This window comes from Littorina saxatilis, unplaced genomic scaffold (assembly GCF_037325665.1).
Source record: "Littorina saxatilis isolate snail1 unplaced genomic scaffold, US_GU_Lsax_2.0 scaffold_179, whole genome shotgun sequence".
NCBI classification, from domain to species: Eukaryota; Metazoa; Mollusca; class Gastropoda; order Littorinimorpha; family Littorinidae; genus Littorina; species Littorina saxatilis.
This window is the reverse complement of record NW_027129658.1, coordinates 102,524-121,428: the sequence shown is the minus strand read 5'-3', so window position 1 is coordinate 121,428 and position 18,905 is coordinate 102,524. Positions and strand designations below refer to the sequence as shown.

General features: G+C 38.8%; 1 long non-coding RNA gene across 1 annotated transcript in view; it reads left to right on the top strand.

The window, feature by feature from the left end:
- Nucleotides 1-18,905, top strand: part of LOC138957883 (uncharacterized) — a 64,208-nt gene that overhangs the window by 25,079 nt on the left and 20,224 nt on the right. The gene's annotated exons all lie outside the window — the stretch shown is intronic.

Sequence of the window (18,905 nt, the reverse complement as noted above, 5' to 3'; positions counted from 1 at the left end):
AGACGTTAAATACAAAACTGGACCATATTACAATCCAAAGACTATTTCTTTCCATGAGTTGGACTTTGCTGTAACAGAAACACAATCCATTCGCGTTAAAGTGCCTGACCCATTCCATTCTTACCTAAATCCCCCAATCAAAAATGATAGTGTTCCAAAGATGTGGAACTCTCACCCAATTCAGTTCTATCAGAATCAGTTAAACTTTGCAATATTCTGTGCAACCACAGGATGTGGAGTGTCCTATGCAGACCACATGAATAATTCAAACTTACTGACAAAGTGTGTGTACACATTTCACGTTTACTATCAGTGCAGGAGAATCTTGTCTGAACTTCAGGCACCAATGCCGCATGAAAAGAGCTGGAACCCATTCAACAATAGGATAAACATGAAAGTGTATGAGCGTCTCTGCAATGAATTCAATATAGATTTTAAGACTGACTTTAGGCAAAAGCAAGACAAAAACCATGGCATGGGAACACTATATTTATGGGGTGTCCACAGGAGGTATAATTTTGATTACTGGCCAGGTCATACATCTTTTTCTTCAAATGTGCAGGTACAGTTAGGATCAATAGAACAACAGCACCACAATGCATGGACTACTTTTATATTAGACACCGGCAAAGGTTTCACTGGATCAGGTGTTGAAAGGATCAATGAATCTATCCGAACATATGCGTGGTGCTTGCTAGGCTCGCAGGCACAGACACGATCAAACATAATGAGAACAAGCACAGGGTTTGGTGCACAGAAACAGTTGTTATCAAATTTAGAAGATGTCATAAACTCTGCAGTTGATCTGCCTTCCAGCATCAAAAGGTATCAAGACTCTCTCCGTTATGCAAGATCAAAAGTTGACTTTGCTGTTGGTAACGGCCTTTACATGTTACCTTCTGATCTCCAGCTGCAGATTGGAACAATAACAAATTATAACAATGAAATCATTATTGCTAGTGACACCCAGCCGCTTGGAAAGGGTGAAGAACTGAATTCAGAAATCAGAACGATGTTACAGCCATATCACAATGAACAGAAACAAAGCGTGACAAGTGAAGATCACGCTGCAGGTGAAGATCATTCTGTCACTAGGGATGATCAAGCTGTTAGTATTAGTGATGATCATGAATCGCAGAAGACTGCTCTAGTAATTGGTGGAGTGGGTGTAGGCTTACTTTTGCTTTATTCTCGTTAGCAGAACACCTGCAATTAAAACTATTAGAGTCCAGAGATGTTCAGCCATGAAACCAACAACTTTACCTGCAAAAGATAACAGCCAGCTAACAATTGAACCAATGATTCCTGGAAGTGCATCCAAAGCTTTTGCTGCTAGTTTCTTTAATAGTTCTGCAATGTGTTTGAGTTGTTTCTTTACCCATCCCGGATCAGATGGAGGTGAAGGTGAAGGTGGAGGTGGAGGTGTGACAGTGCCACCTGTGAGTGTTAACACTAATGTGCTTATTGCAAATCCTAACGCAGTTAGTATACTAGCTATTGTGATTCCCTGCTCTCTGAAAAGCGTTCTAATTCTTTCAGCAAGAGTTGTGTCTTCGTAAAGGATTCTTTGAATTGTATTTTTTATTCTGCTGACCTGTGTTCTCAGTTGTTCTCTATTGTTACTTAGAACTTCTAACCTTATGGCTTTCTCCTCCTGCAAATCTTTTAAACGCTTAGAAATTCTGTTTTTTACTTCTTGTTCTAGGTTCAAATCATCAGCATCAGCAAGTTTTTGTTTCTCTTTGTTTATATCTTCATCCAGCTGACCTAGTTTTGACAGATTATTTGCTATTTCACCTCTGATGGTTTGTAGTGATTGATTAAGGGCTTCTATTTCTCTCATAGGTAATAGTTCATGTGGAGTCTTCAGTGAAGTTTCCTCAGAAAAAGAAGTCTCTATCTCTTGTATAAGTTGATCAGCCTCATCTGCAAGTTTATTAAGATCTTGCAATGGAACAGATTCTATTTGAGTAGCAGTTGGTAGTCCTAGTTCTGCTTGTTGAAGTAAGGAAACAACATGGGAAGGTGATGACCGTGTGCTAGGCACAATATCTAATTGCCTAAGTCGATTAGCAGTAAGTTTTTGTTTTAGTGAAACTTTTGATAGAAACTTAGCAGGATTAGATTTATATGTAAGTTGGACTTTTTCTCCTTTATCGTTAGTTGTATATAAATGATTTGCTTCCATTTTGAACTGGTTTGGATCTAAAACATCAGGTTCTTCTCCTAAACTTTTGTAGAAATCTCTAACTTTACCTTCCAGAAGTTCATGTCGTGCCACCTCATAATGCAGTGAATGATGGTAGGGAACCAAAGGGATTGCTTCGCTCATGTCGTCCGCTGGCTCAAATAAATCTTCAAATCCACCTTCTGCCATTTGTAACTTATTTTTTATTTTGAAAATAAAAAAAGATGGCACAATCGTTCGGTTCTGTTCTTGATCCTTACAGAAGGCTGAAAGAACCTCTCGGGGTAAAAGGAATAAGGCAAACAGTTATAGTTACAAATAATCCTTCTACTATTGATCAGAATGAAATACTTACTGTTAGGTTTCCTAATCTAGGTAAGAACGATGTTATTGTACCAGGCACTGTAAGACTATCATTCAAATTAGAATTAGAATCTGGCTCAGATGAAAATAGGACTTTGGCTTATAATGTAGGAAGAGCAATTGTGAGGAAGATTACTGTCAAACTGGAAGGGCGGGAAGTGATGTCATTGAATAATGCAGATGTATTTTTAGTTTATGCAGATAATTGGTTGACTGACAATGAAAAGAAAAACAGAGTGTTTCAAGGGATTCAGTCAGACAATGGGATAAAAGTTAGAATAGGAGCAGGAGATAAAGCTGACAACAAAAAAGATAACGCTGTCAATGTTGCTTTTGGAAACAAATTTTGTATTCCACTTGACTTTGAACTCATAAATTCACATCCTCCCTTCTATCAAGGAGCATTGCGTGACAGGCTGTCATACGACCTGACTTTCAATAGTTATGATCGTGTTATGCTTTCACAAGACCCGGAAGCAAAGTATAAGGTGTCTGGAATTTCTTTAGAGTTTGATGTTGTAAACCATCCTGAACTGGCTAGACTTATAGAAAATCAGTACAGTTCTAAGCTGCCTATCTATTATGAAAGAGTGTTGAATCACAGTACACTTTCAAAAAGCCAGGCTGATCCAATCTGGAACATTAACTTGAATACACCAGCTAGGTCAATGAAGGGAATACTTATGTTGTTTGAGGAACCAAAAGATTCATATGAAAGGCAAATAGAAAAGTTTTACAATCCACTAATCAATAGAGTATATTGCACAATTGAAGGGCAGCCAAACCAAATATTTGCATCTGGCATGCTGCCATACCAACACTATGATGAAGCAAGAAAGTACTTTACTGGAGGAAGATTGAAAGACCCAACATCTGATCTTGTGGCTAAAGATCTACATTTACACGGTGTTGGCGTAGAAGATTTCTTGACAAATAAATATGCGTTATGGCTGGATCTCAGAACAACTGACGACAACAAACTGCATGGAAGTGGAAGGCGAATTGAAAACGGATCAGAAGGAATCACAATACAAATTGAAAAGGAAGTAGGGAGTAGTAGTAAATCAGTTAAGATCTACGTGTTTGTTGTGTCAGATGCGCAGTTAAACATCTCTGAAAGCAGATTACAGGATATTGTTTATTGAACGTGTTAAAATGAAGTATCTAGATTTTCTTCCAAAAGATCCACACTGTTCTTTGATTTGTGGGGCAACAGGTTGCGGCAAAACAAGATATGTTTTGGATTTATTACAAACTGTTTACATAAATCACTTTGAACACATAGTCATATTCTGTCCAACCATAAAGCATAACAGAACATACAAGGAGAGAAAATTCATATGGTCTGATCAAAATATATTTATTGTAAATCCTTCTGATCGTCTAAATGTTTGCTTGGAGCATTATTTCGATCTTTTTCAGAACACGCCAACACTGTTTATTATTGATGACTGTGCAGCAGAACGTGACATTGTTAGAAAGAAAAGTGCACTAGCAAAGCTTGCATTCAGTGGACGACATGCATTAATATCAGTTTGGATATTAACACAAAAATACAATGCAGTTCTGAAAGACTTTAGAGAGCAACTCAAAACAATAACATTGTTCTATTCAAAGGACCGTGACAGTTTTGAAGAGTGCCTTCGAGAAAATGATGTCATTGAAAACAAACAGGAGAGAGAAAGAATAAAGAATAATCTGAAATCTTCTAAGCACTCGAAACTGGTTTTAAAAACTGATCAACCAGTTCAGTATGTATGTTTGTAGAAATCCTTGCTAAGTTCTTGTCAAGTTCTTACTCAAGTTCTTGTCAAGTTCTTACTCAAGTTCTTGTCAAGTTCTTGTCAAGTTCTTACCCAAGTTCTTGTTAAGTTCTTACTAAGTTCTTGTCAAGTTCTTACTAAGTTCTTAGTTAAGTTCCTACCTAAGTTCTTGTTAAGTTCCTACCCAAGTTCTTACTCAAGTTTAATTACTAGATTTTAATTTTATTCTGCATCAAAATAAAATGAACTGTGATGAATTGCTGATGCAGACTGCTACAGATATTGAAATCTGTGACAGTAGGACTATACCTGATAAAAAAGAAAGATTGTATTCACTTGCTGTTTGTGGAAAAACAAAACACTACCTTGGGCAGCAGTTAACTGTGGAAGAAGTACAACATCTTTCCTCAGAAGATATAGAAAAGTATCATGGACGGTATGAATCAGTGCTTGGTTCTAAGATGGTTAGAAGTATTGGACAGACTGTTATAGGTTTGTACACAAAGATTTTTGGACATTTTACACCTCTCGACTCGGAGGAAGACTTAACACATGATCTAACTCATGACCCTGTTGTTTCCAAGTCCCTCGAATCTCTTGCCTGTGGCCTGTATTATCGATTTGGTGCTTTATTAGTACCATTTGTTGCTGGATTAATTACTTTCAAACACATTAATTTTCAGAATAAAAAAGATGACGGATCAGTTGAAGCAGACAGTGGAGCAGACGAAAATACCAGAAGTGAACACAGTGACAAAGAAACCTGGTAGAGTAGAAGCAGGAAAAAAACTAGCCGAATGGAACAGACAAAAAAAGTTAAATCAAAAGGCAAAGCAGAACATTATGTCTGAAGTTGAGCAGACACCAAACATTCCTGAAGTGACTAAGGTCACACAAACTGATCAAGAATTAAAATCTTCATTTCTATCATACAGAAAAGTAGCTGTAGCAGCTGTTGTTGGAGGAGGTGGATACTTGCTTTACAAACTTTGGCAAGGCAAATATAAAGTGTCAGAAAGACCAAAATCAGAAACACCAAAATCAGAAACACCAAAACCAACAAACAAAGCAGTACAAACAATAAAAAAGCCCACAGTAGTACCTGCAGTGGATTCATTTCATATGGAATAATTTTAATATTTTAATTTTGATAACATAAAAATGAGTTCTGAAAAGACAATAGTTAATCTGTTTTATCACGCTGCAGTGATTGGAGGCTTGAGTGTAGGTTACACAATGCTGGGTAAAAGTCTCCTCAGAATGAAACCAGCCGACTTGGGAAAGTTAGACTTCGAAGACGGTGCTAAACTAATTGGTGTTGTGACAGCTTCCTTTGCAACAAAAGACTTCCTGGTGAAGCAAGGAATTATTCCAGAAAATATAAACATGTAAGACAATAAAATGGCTAGCTTGGTTATGATGGTGGGAGGTGCGATTGTAAATGCGCTTGCATTTTCTGGCAGCAACTATTTGTTTTCTAAACTGCAAAATGGTGAAGAGAGGGAAAGGCACAACAAAGCCATGGAACAACTGGCGAAAGCACAGGATGAATACGAGAAGAAACGAATTGCGCAGTTAGACTTTATGAATGATAAACTCAGGCAGCAAGGACATGCAAACAAAACCTTTGCCAATGTTGATGCAGCCATTCAAGAATACTATCTTGTAACTGGAAAGAAAATGAAGACAAGTGCTCCTCCAAAACTGGGTGACTTTTATCAACCTTCAGAAGAGCAGAAGGTGGGCGAGATTGTTTTCATTGTTATTGGTATGGCTGTTGTTTACTTTATTGCGCGTGCTGTCAAATCTTAATATTCTGTCATTTAAAAAACCATGAGTGATGCTTTGTTATCTAAAATATATTATTCCCCAAAAGGATACTGGAAAGGAAGAACTGCTATTGACAAGCTCAGTGACGCAGCAGGTGTTTCTCAAGATATAGCAAAGAAATGGTTGTCAAAGCAGGCAGTTTGGCAGATCTATTTACCTGCACCAAGAAAAATTACACGACCACACTTTGTTAACATTAAACCGAATGACACTCATCAAATAGACCTGCTGTATTTACCGCATGACACAGTCAGAAGGAAGAAATATAAGTATGCACTGACTGTAGTTGATGTTGCAACAAGATACAAAGATGCTGAACCGTTGACAGAGAAAAGTGCTATAGCTACAGCTGTTGCCCTGCAAGAAATTTACAGACGTGGACCACTAAAGTATCCCAGAATGATTCAGTGCGATGATGGTAAGGAGTTTAAAGGAGCTGTCAACCAGCTTCTGTTAAAACATCATGTTACAGTGAAGAGAGGTATTCCAGGAAACCACAGGTCACAGGCTATTGTTGAGAGCTTTAACAAACAGTTGGCAGAAAAACTGTTTTCATATCAGTACCATCAGGAATTTTTGGACACAGAAAGTAAATTGCGTAACACTGAATGGGTCAAAAGATTACCATCAGTACTTAGAGCAATGAATCTGGAGGTATTTAAAGCTACAGGGTTAAGACCAGTTGATGCAATCAAACAGAAAACAATACCTGTTGCTCCAAAGTCAACAACACCAGTGGCATTACTACCTTTCAATCAGAAAGTCAGATATTTATATGCACCCGGTGAAGCTGAGGGTGACAGCAGGAAGCGTGCAACGGATCCAATCTGGAGTATTGACATTCATGAAATCAAGAGAGTAGTAGAGACAAATCCACCTATATATTACTTGAGAGAACCAGCACCGCAAAGAGCCTTTGTAAAAGAGGAATTACAATTAGTTCCACGTGGTACAAATGTTAAATGATTTTTTATTTCAGATTTTATAGTGTTAACAAAAATGGAAGCTCTGAGAAAGAATTCTGAGCAACTTCATTTTTTTAATTTATATTTTTATTTTGAGTTATAAAATCAAACTCACAGCGATGGAAGACTCTGTATTAGAATCTTTATCGACAGTATTTGACACCGTTGAATTACAAGTAACGGATCCTCAAAATGTGCAGTCCAGTGTGCAAGACGCCATTGAACAAATTCCAAACAATTTGTTGATTGAACCTCCAGTAAAAGTGCAGATAGTCAGTTTAATAAAATACAAAACAGTCAGTGATGAGGTGCTAGAAGTTCATGTTTCAACCAGACAACTAGCACTTAATTCTATGGCAGAATTGAATGGAAACTGGGCAGATGAAATGATGAAACGGTTTGAGCAAGCTGCAGAGGATGCAAAGATGAAAGGATCCGGATGGTCAGAAGGTGAAATTCTAAAAATAGAATTGAAGCTAAGTAAATTTGCCCCCATCAGAGGTAGAAGTTACATACCTTTACCTCCTGCTCTTGTCAAAAAACGTGCTGTGCTGAACATAAAGAATGATGATGACAAATGTTTTATGTGGTGTGTTCTGGCAAGACTGTACAGTGTAAAGAAAAATGCAGAAAGAGTGTCTAACTATCATGCATACAGAAATAAAATAAACTTTACTGGTATTGAATTTCCTGTCAGCATTACAAGCATTGACAAATTTGAACAGCAAAACAAACCCATCACCGTAAATGTTTACACGTGGGATGAGGAAGATGAACTGAAACCAGTCAGAATATCAAAGAACTCACCAACGATTGGTGATTGTGATACTAACCATGTTGACATGTTACTAATGACTGATGGTGTAAAATATCATTACACTTTGATTCGTACAATGAGTAGACTGATGGCGAGCACAAGCAATCACAATAGTAAACAAGACTTTTGTAGGCGATGTCTCTTGCGTATTCCATCAATTCATGCAGCACTTATACACAAGCAACATTGTAAGAGCGTTGATGATGCGGTTGTGAAGTTAACAACACCACCGCCAGACAGCAAAGTGTATTTTAAGAATGTATGCAAACTACAGAAAAGTCCTTATGTTGTTTATGCTGACTTTGAATCTATCATTGTGCCATATGAAGGACCTTTACCAAAAGACCTACCTAAAACAGTAACTCTAAGTAATCATCAAGTCTGTTCATATGCATTTATTGTTGTTAGTTCAGATGGTAAACATTCTAAACCGCAATTGTACAGAGGACCTAATGCAGCAAAGAACTTCTTACAGCAAATGAACCAAGTGCGAAATGACTGCTCCAAACAACTGAATCTTTCAGACATTGTTATGAAACCTGAAGACCAAGAACAGTTTAACTCTACCACACAGTGTTGGATATGCGAACAAAGTCTAACACCAAACACAGACAATCCAATAGTAAGAGATCATGATCATGTAAGTGGGCAGTTCCGAGGAGCAGCACACAGCAAATGTAATCTACAATTAAAGTTTGATCCTAAGATTTGGAAGCTTCCAATCTTCTTCCATAACTTGCGCGGTTATGATTCACATCTGATCATGCAGGCAGTAACTGATGAATACAAAGCAAGATGCATTGCGCAGTCTTCAGAAAAGTACATGGCCTTTACTCTGAATAGTTTATACTTCTACGATTCTGCTCAACATCTGATGGGAACACTTGAGTCTTTATCTTCATCACTAACTGCTTTCCCAATCACATGTAAGTACTTTGACAGTGACTTAGTTAGAAAGGGAGTCTATCCATATGAATACATGGATTCGTGGGAGAGGTTTGATGAAGATGAGTTACCACCAAAGGATGCTTACTTCTCACGGCTGAAGGGTAAAGGTATAAGTGACGAAGACTATGAACACGCTAAGACTGCATGGAATAAATTAGGATGTAATACAATGGGTGATTATCATGATCAATATTTGTTGGCTGATGTTTGTTTACTTGCAGATATATTTGAGAATTACAGAAGAACATGTATGAAGCACTACAATCTAGATCCTTCACATTACATATCTGCACCAGGCATGAGCTGGGATGCATTTCTTAGATTTACAGGAGTAAAGATTGACTTGCTATCAGATCTTCCTACACTTCAGATGATTGAAAATGGACTACGTGGAGGAATCAGTATGGCTTCACACAATTACTGCAAAGCCAACAACAAATACTTGGACGACTTTGATCCTATGAAACCTTCTAATTACATCATGTATCTAGATGCAAACAATTTGTATGGTTGGGCAATGTGTCAGACGCTTCCACTTCGGAACTTTAAGATCTATTCAGGACCATTTTCACAATGTGTTGTGCTGGCAATATTAAAAGCAGGCCCAGACAGTCGAAAGGGATGGATACTAGAAGTTGACTTAGACTATCCACTATCACTTCATGATCTACATAATGATTATCCTTTAGCGGCTGAGAGGTTAAAAGTAAACCCAAGAGAACCTCCAAAGCTGGTGCCCAATCTGTTTCACAAAAAGAAGTATGTGTGTCACTACAGACTGTTACAGTTTTACATTAGACATGGATTAATTTTGAAGGCTGTTCATCGTATAATTTTATTTGATCAAGAACAGTTTATGAAACCTTACATCATGAAAAACACAGAACTGAGAACCAAAGCCGCTGATGCATCAGAGAAAGACTTTTTTAAACTGATGAACAACAGTTGCTTTGGTAAGACAATGGAAAACCCACACAAGAGAAAGGATGTTAGACTTGTTACAAGAGAAAATGAGGCCATCAAGCTGACATCCAAACCACAGTATCAAGACTTTAAATACTTTCATGAACAGCTGTATGGTATCTTAATGAAAAAACTTGTAGTCAAGCTTGACAAACCAGTATTCATAGGCTTTACTGTGCTAGAGTTGTCAAAACTGTTGATGCTTGAGTTTTTGTATGATTATTTGAAACCAAGATATCCCAAATCGAGAGTACTTTACACAGACACAGATTCATTCTTACTTGACATTCCAGCGGATGACATTTACAAAGATCTAGAAGCTGAAAGTCCTGCAGTAAAAGGAAAAGATTCTTTTTATGACACTTGCGACTACCCTAAAGAATCACCATTGCACTCAAATGTTAACAAGAAGGTTATTGGAAAGATGAAAGATGAAATGAATGGGAAGATAATTAAGGAGTATGTTGGATTGCGTGCAAAGATGTACAGTGTTGCAAGTGAGAAAGGGGTGGTTAAAAAAGCAAAGGGTGTAAGCAAACAGGTTGTAAAGTCGAGCATATCGCATGATAACTACAAGGAAGCACTGTTTCAGAAGCGAGTGTTTCACCATGACAACCCTAAGATCAGTTCCGCGCTTCATCAGATCAACACAACTATTGTAAACAAGAAATCTTTAGATGCTAATGACACAAAGCGCGTTTATTCATCACCAGAATATTCTTATGCAATTGGCCACTGGAGAACAAACGCGGCTTCAAATAGTCTGAGTGTGTAATAAGAATTTTTGTCAATCGGGAAAACCCGCTATGACAGCTTTGTTTTGACTGCAGTGGGGTAGAGGACGTCGTTGTTTGCGTTAGGGAAGTGTTTGTGAAAGGGGAGTTAGTAGGCTTTGTTGAGTTTCAAAGCAGCCACCAAGTACACTTATCAAAAGCTTGAATAAAATAAACAAGTCAATTGAATAAGTTAACACTCGGCGGCCGCCCGAAGGCAGCCTTTGAAGCGAAGTAGAGCAGTGAAGCACGCACGTTTTCCCAGCCGGATCCACCGGTTATTCTGAAAACATAAACAAAAAGAATGAAAACTTGTAGCTAAGGAGGGGAAATGCAGTTCCTCTACTTAGTTACAGGTAAACAAATGTATGCTATAGAGAGAAATAACACTGACCAATCCAGCTCATCGTTGCTAAGGAGGGGAAATGCAGTTCCTCTACTTAGTTACAGGTAAACAAATACATATTTAATAGAGCTATACTAAAAATAAACCATTATGCTCATCGTTACTAAGGAGGGGAACTGCAGATCCCCTCGTTGGTTACCAGTAAACAAATGTATGCAATAGAGAGAAATAACACTTACCAATCCAAAAAGCTGCTTCCTCTTCATTGTTTTCCAAGGCTTGATGGATGTGCTTGCGAAGAGACAACATTGTTTTTATTGGAAGATTTAGTTGTTGGAATTTGGGATATGTCTTGAGAAGAATGCTTATGTTAATGAGATCTCTCGCCCATCTAGGTGTTATACGTAACACTTCTAAACAAACACCCTTGAATCTTCCAAAATGTCTATTCCTCAGCACATCTAAATATTGTCCATAAACAACCACAATTTTTAGGGTATCTGTTGCTTTACTTTTGTATTGTTTTTCACAAACAAGAAGCTTTTGTTTGAGTTCCTCAATATCTGTTGTTCGGCTTGTACTAAACAACAAAGATTCGCTTGTTGAACCATCATAGTACAGATGATTTTTTAGACCCTCTAGGAGCTCCGACCCTCTAAGTGAAGTCAAGACTTTTGATTTCTTTCCCCGTTTGTTTTGGAAGGTAACAGGTATTGGCTTTTTGGGGAGATTTGCTTTCAATTCAAACTCTTCTGCAGCCTTATGTCCTCTCTCTTGGAAAATTGAATCAAGTTGTTTGTAAAATTCAAGAAGTTTTGTATGGTACTCAATGTGTTTTTTTAAACTCTCTAGTTTTTCAGTGTCAACATTCGGTAAATCAATCACCTCAAAGTCTTGACTGAGCCCAGTATGAAGTCCATGATCATCTTCTTGTTCTGTTTGCTGATTCATATTTTCAGGAAGAATTAAATAAGTTGATTGTCTAGAATAATCCAACAGAGCTTGTTGTGCAGCGTTTGCTTCTCTAACTTCCTGGAGCTAACTCTATAGATTCTTGAGACAGGCAAAACACTTTTCTCACAGAAAACACGTCTTCACACCACCACAGCACCAGGAAAAATGACAAAATCACTATGCTATGTTACTATCAACACCAAGTGTTGGGCGGACGTGACGTAACTGTTGCTATTACATGATTTAATCTTGTCTTGCCATTGGAGGAATATAGAAGACAAGCTTGCAGGCCTCGCAAAACACACGCTGGCTGGTTTCCTTCCCAGATCAATACGGTAGTGTTGGGCTTGGCTACGAAGGGCAGATTGGATTAATATTTCAATGGAAACTAAATTTAGCGTTGTATGAGAGAAAGGGAGAATGTACGTTCTGGGTTACTGATTCCGACAGACCCGGCATTGGTTCAAAACAACCTTACTTTACTGTATTTTTTTTGTATGGATTTATGCAGTATTTTTCTGATTTTGTCGCATGTTTCATTTTAGTAAAAGTTTAGTCCAGAAGCCTATTTTGCGTTAATATTTAGGGTCTGTCGGAATCGGTGAGCCAGAACGTACATTCTCCCTTTCTCTGGGTCTGTGTTGTGATGAGTGGGTCTGTGTTGTGATAAGTGGGTCTGTGTTGTGATGAGTGGGTCTGTGTTGTGATGAGTGGGTCTGTGTTGTGATGAGTGGGTCTGTGTTGTGATGAGTGGGTCTGTGTTGTGATGAGTGGGTATGTGTTGTGATGAGTGGGTGTGTGTTGTGATGAGTGGGTCTGTGTTGTGATAAGTGGGTCTGTGTTGTGATGGGTGGGTCTGTGTTGTGATAAGTGGGTCTGTGTTGTGATGAGTGGGTCTGTGTTGTGATGAGTGGGTCTGTGTTGTGATGAGTGGGTCTGTGTTGTGAGTTTATAATTGACCTTGTTTTCGACCCTTACCGCCCTAACTAAGTGTTGCAAGCCAAACGAAACTGTAAGCGGTGTATTAGGTTGCATCTCCCGACAAAATGTAATTCACATTTTTGGTGGACACGTTCTGGGGCTCAAGGCTGTGTGCGGTATGCCAAAAAGGACCCACATTTCATCTGTTACAATTTTCTTACGTCATCACACACAATGTAAAGTACCCAAAACAGAAAGAATTCTCCCTCTCGCCGAGACTAATAGACTTCCATGTAGTCTTTTGACGCAATTATTTCACGTGCTGGACCTGATGTGAACCGAGGCTACTTATTGCCCGGAGGCAGTCAAAAATTAATTCGTAAAATATTTGCAGATGTTGACTCCTTGCATGAAAGTGAATGACTTGGTTTTTTTGGTTTTTTTTTTTTCAAACGGATAACTGCCTGAGGCATGACTGAAAGCCCTAGAGGCTCCAGGCACCTTACCGGATAGGTCCAGTAACTTTAACTTCTGCCAAATAATCTCTTACAAATATGTGTTAATCCTTAAAGCAAGATCGGGCAGATCTAGTTGCAATGTCAAATAATATAAACAGAATGCAGACATGTGTATGTTGTGGCTGCACTTTAATTGTGCTATTGAGAGTCAATCATATCAGTGCGCACAAATCAGAATTTTGATTCAGAGTATTTAAGAACGTTTACTAAATGTTAGGTACAAATGAAACTGTTCTAAAGCAATAAACTTTAGAAATATCAGCTTGCCCCTACAATTTGTAATTGTGCTGCCTAACGTTTCTTCGAGCATTGAAGCATTCCTGCAATAAGTAAACACAAATGGTTTTCCTGCAGATGAACACTGAGCTGCTTGATTCTCCTGATATTCTGTATCCAAATCATAGTAAAGTGTATCCGTTTCATACTAAATCTCACACCGTTTTGACGTGTGTTGACGAATTATCTGCCTATTACAGCTAAACTGTTTCACTATCTAGCAACCTCTGCATTATTAGCCATTTCTCCAAATAGCTGTACTTAAAGCAGCAACTTTTGTTTGCCATGCACTTAGTATTACAATAACAAATGCAATGTCAAAAGCTCCAGTGACTTGCGTTTTTCATCCGTGTGTGACGTCACGCATATTATAATTGTTTTCTCCAAATCTTCTCTTTTCCCATCGTTGTTAATCTAACCTTAATGATGACATTTTCTAATCAGGCAACGGGTTCATGTGCCTAAAAAAAAATGCAAATGCACACTGAGTACTAAAAATGTCGTGTAGCTCGAAGTAAAATAGCCTTAGTAAACTATATTCAAAATATGAATCCACTGCATTTGTATTGCTCATATGAAACAAAACTTGAAAGTGTGTTCCTTCTGTTATCGTTGAGTATATAAAAGAGGCATGTCTACTTAAGGCCAAATTAGTTTTCATATCTTCTTCTTGTTCGTTCGTGGGCTGAAACTCCCGCGTTCACTCATGTTTTTTGCACGAGTGGAATTTGTACGTGCATGACCGCTTTTACCCCGCCATTAAAGCAGCATACGCCACTTTAGGCGGAGGCATGCTGGGTAGTTTTGTGTTTGTATAACCCACCGAACTCTGACATGGATTACAGGACCATTTATTCATATCAAGAGAACAAGAGAAATCATCTCAATTATTGCAAAACCCCGAAAGTTTATTTTTGCACCCCATCCATTTTTAAAATTAAACGACAGATACATTCTAATATTTTAATGGCTAAAACAGATACAGTAGGTCCTACAATAATGTTAAACTACAGGCATTTTCCCGCTCAAGTTTGGGCGTCAAGATTGAAGGGCACCATAACAAAACAAAAACACGCTGTATTTCAGGAATGACCGGGTGGTTTGCGTTAAAGACATCGGACACCGATTGGTCCAAAAATACATGTTGCTAATACTTTGCCTGTGATATTTTCAGACTGCGTTGAAACAAATGTAAACACATTTTTAGAGAAATCAGTTATGAAACGGAATTTTGAATATGATGACACGCGAAGAATCATATAAACGAGGGTTGGGTTATTGGAAAGGAGTATCTGACCGATCAATTACAATGACAGGACCTATTTTGGTAAATGGTACTAATCTCTGGTTCTTCTTCTTCGTCGTCCGCTAATCTCTGGTTTACATTTGTTGAAATGATATGTTTCGATTTGAATTATTGTAACGTGTCTTTCTGATATTGATGAAAATAGTAATAACAATAATAATACAAGAATTTATAACGCGCAAATAGTGTAATTATATGACGTCTTGATCAAATAGATCAGTTTCTCAATTTGCAAGATCTTATTTCCGTGAGCATCCTAGCGCTTTTAACCCAAAAAATGAAACACTGCTGATCAGAGTCCAAACAATCACATATCAAAATAATGAAACAGTTCACCAAAACATTTGTGCACAGACCTTCAAAACGTATACTTGTGAAACTTGGCATCAGAAGAGATAAAAGTGGACGGGCGCTGTGGCGGTAAGACGCCGGCCTCCCAAACGGAAGGTCGTGGGTTCGAATCCCGGCCGCTGTCGCCTGGTGGGTTAAGGGTGGAGATTTGTCCGATCTCCCAGGTCAAATTATGTGCAGACCTGCTAGTGCCTTATCCCCCTTCACGTGTACACGCAAGCACAAGACTAAGCGCGCACGGAAAAGATCCTGTTATCCATGTCAGAGATCGGTGAGTTATAGAAACACGAAAATACCCAGCATGCTTCCCCCAAAAGCGGCGTATGTCTGCCTAAATTGCGGAGTAAAAACGGTTATACACGTACAAATCCACTCGCGCAAAACACGAGTGTATGAGGGAGTTTCAGCCCACAAACGCAGAAGAAGAAGAGGTAAAAGTGATTGTACTCTGAAAAATATACATGTTGAGTATATGTGAGTGCTGTTTCAAAGTGTTCACAATTATGTTCAAAAATAAATATAAATACGCCTTCAGAAAGTTTAGGATTATGATACCATGGCATGTCGTATATGTAGGCATAAGATCCCTTTTTTACATTCAGTCAAGTTTTGACTAAATGTTTTAACTTAGACGGGGAATCGAAAACGAGGGTGTGGTGTATGTATGTGTGTGTGTGTGTGAGTGTAGAACGAGTCAGAGAAAACTCCTTGGCCTATCCTAATGAAACTTCACATGAAAGTTTCTGGGTATGATATCCCCACACGTTTTTGTCATTTTTTCGATAACAGTCTTTGATGACGTCATATCCGGCTTTTTGTTAAAGTTGAGGCAGCACTGTCACGCTCTCCTTTTCTAGCCAATTTTGTTTACATTTTGGTCAAGTAATCGTTGACAAGGGCCGGACTTTGGTATTGTATTTCAGTTTGGAGGCTTTACAAATAATGAATGAGTTTGCTCATTAAAGTTGTCATTAAAATCAAAATTGTGCAACCAGATCTAGATTTGATTGCATCGTATTCTTCATCAAATTCTGAATCTAAAAATATATACATAATTATGCCATGTTTACTCTTAAAATGTGATCACAATTAACGAAAATAGATTAATCAGTACTACAATTAAAAGTTAAGAAATCGATAAAAACACGATTTCCTCTTATTCTTGATCATTTCCTGATTCCAAAAACACATAGGTATGATATGTTTTAATCAAAACAAGCTCAGACAAGATTACAGAAAATCGCGCTTTCCTGCTTAGCGCAATACGCTACCGCGCTATTCCGCCTTGTCGTCTTCTTCTTCGTTCATGGGCTTAGACTCCCACGTTCACTCACGTTTTGAGCACGAGTGAATTTTTACGTGTGTGACCGTTTTTACCCCGCCATTCAGGCAGCATACGCCGATTTCGGGGGAGGCATGTTGTGTATTTTCATTTTTGTATAACCCACCGAACTCTGACATGGTTTACAGGATCTTTTCCGTGCGCACTTAGTCTTGTGCTTGCGTGTACACACGAAGGGGGTTAAGTCACTAGCAGGTCTGCACATAAGTTGACCTTGTCAATTTCATTGCGTTTTGCACGTGTTGAAAGTGAGCGATTTCCTTGTCGCGGAGATTGATGAAGCTGTATTGCCTTGGAGAAAACAGGCAGTGCGTTCCCTTTCATTTCGTGTGCTTGACTAAATGGAGTAATTTCGCTTTACGCGACTTGTTTTCTATTATGTACGCAACAAATAGCGAAAAGGAGAGAGAGAGACAGAGACAGAGACAGAGACAGAGAGAGAGAGCGAGAGATAAAGAGAGAGAGGGACACAGAGAGAGAAAGACAAACAGAGAGAGAGAGAGAGCGAGAGATAAAGAGAGAGAGAGAGAAAGAGACAGAGAGAGAGAGATAGATAGAGAGAGAGAGAGAGAGACACAGAGAGAGAGAGAGAGAGAGAGAGAGAGAGAGAGAGAGAGAGAGAGAGAGAGAGAGAGAGAGAGAGAGAGAGAGAGAGAGAGAGAGAGAGAGAGAGAGAGAGAGATGGGTGCATGAGTGTCGGTGGTAAAGCAAAATGCTGACAATAATTTGGACATTTTACGGAAAACCCATCGAGAACTTTCTTTTAAAACCATATTTTTGCACAAATTCTGATTCTGAAGATCACAGAGGATGAGCAAAAATGCGTGTTGTATGTAATCGCACTCAGTGAATTCGACGAAATAATGGAAGTTTCTTCCGCTTTAACCGTTTTACTTCCGTTGAAATTATGATATTGCATACAGCTATACTTGCTGAACATACTCAATTCACTGGCAATCAACTCGAATTCCTGGTTTTGTCAGGGCCCAACGCACTGTACTATCACCAGTAGTCATTTTTATTAAGAAAATCTGGATTACCTTGCTCTTGTTTTTGGCTCACGTAAGTGTAGCCTATGCGATGCTAAACTTTGTCTGTCTGTGCGTGCGTGTGTGCGTGTGTGCGTGCGTGTGTGATAGAAACTTTAACATTTCCGAGTCTATGGATAAAGTTCGCATAAGAAGATTACGTCTCGGTCAAAAGTGTTTGACGTCAATTAATGCATCACTGATGACGTCATGCCTCCCTGTAGTCTTTCTCTCTCGCGCGGTGTGTGTGTTCATTTTGTGCACATGTGTTATTGTTACTGTTTGTGTATGTGAACTCGTGTGTGTGTGTGTGTGTGTGTGTGTGTGTGTGTGTGTGTGTGTGTGTGTGTGTGTGTGTGTGTGTGTGTGCGTGTGTGTGTAAGAAAGAGAGACTGAGAGAGAGTGTGTGTGTATGTGTTTGTGTGTGTGTGTGTGTGTGTGTGTGTGTGTGTGTGCATGAGTTTGTGTGTATGTTTGTGTGTGTATGTGTGTTTGTTTGTAAAGGTGTGTGTGTCCGTCTGTCTATGTGCGTATGAGTGTGTGTTTAGTATGTATGACGGAGTGATTGAGTTTGTGTTACTGTTTGTCGATTTCTGACGGGAGCCTTGAAGGCTTCGCCTCTTGTTTTTTATCATGCGCGCGTGTTTTCACAAAATAGGCTCAAAAAGTATGCTTCCCCATGGAGAAGCATGTCATAGGCTGTAATTGCAACCTTCTATTTAAAGGCACAGTAAGCCTCCCGTAAACCATCACAGAGCTCCCCGAGCGTCTAAATACAGTACAAGCATACTTCCATTTGAACGCTTGAACGGGAACATCCTGGCTGCTTTCTGTCGAGCGTGAGACATTTTCAAAGAATTTATTTTCGTAGACTTGTTCCGTTAACAACAACGGCGCCTCGTTTTTGCGCTAGACCTAACTTTTAAAATCTAATTAATAAATTGACAGCTTGTTACACAAACATTCTTTAATCATAAAAGAATTCGTTTTTCATCAAGACAAGATCAGAACAATTCGAAGTTGTGAAAGTTTAAAAAAAGAAAAGCCCGGAAGCAGGGTCACGCAAGGGTCGTAGCAGACGACGGCCGGTTTATCAGTGCAAATCGCCGTTCCTCTCAACAGTCAAAAGCCATCGCTAGAGTTCTTGTGAACCACAGCCGTTGTTTCGTGCATACAAAAAACGTGCTATTGTAGATAAGCTCACGTCGAGTCGCATTCAAATGACTAACTATGACGACTGCATTGTCAAAAGG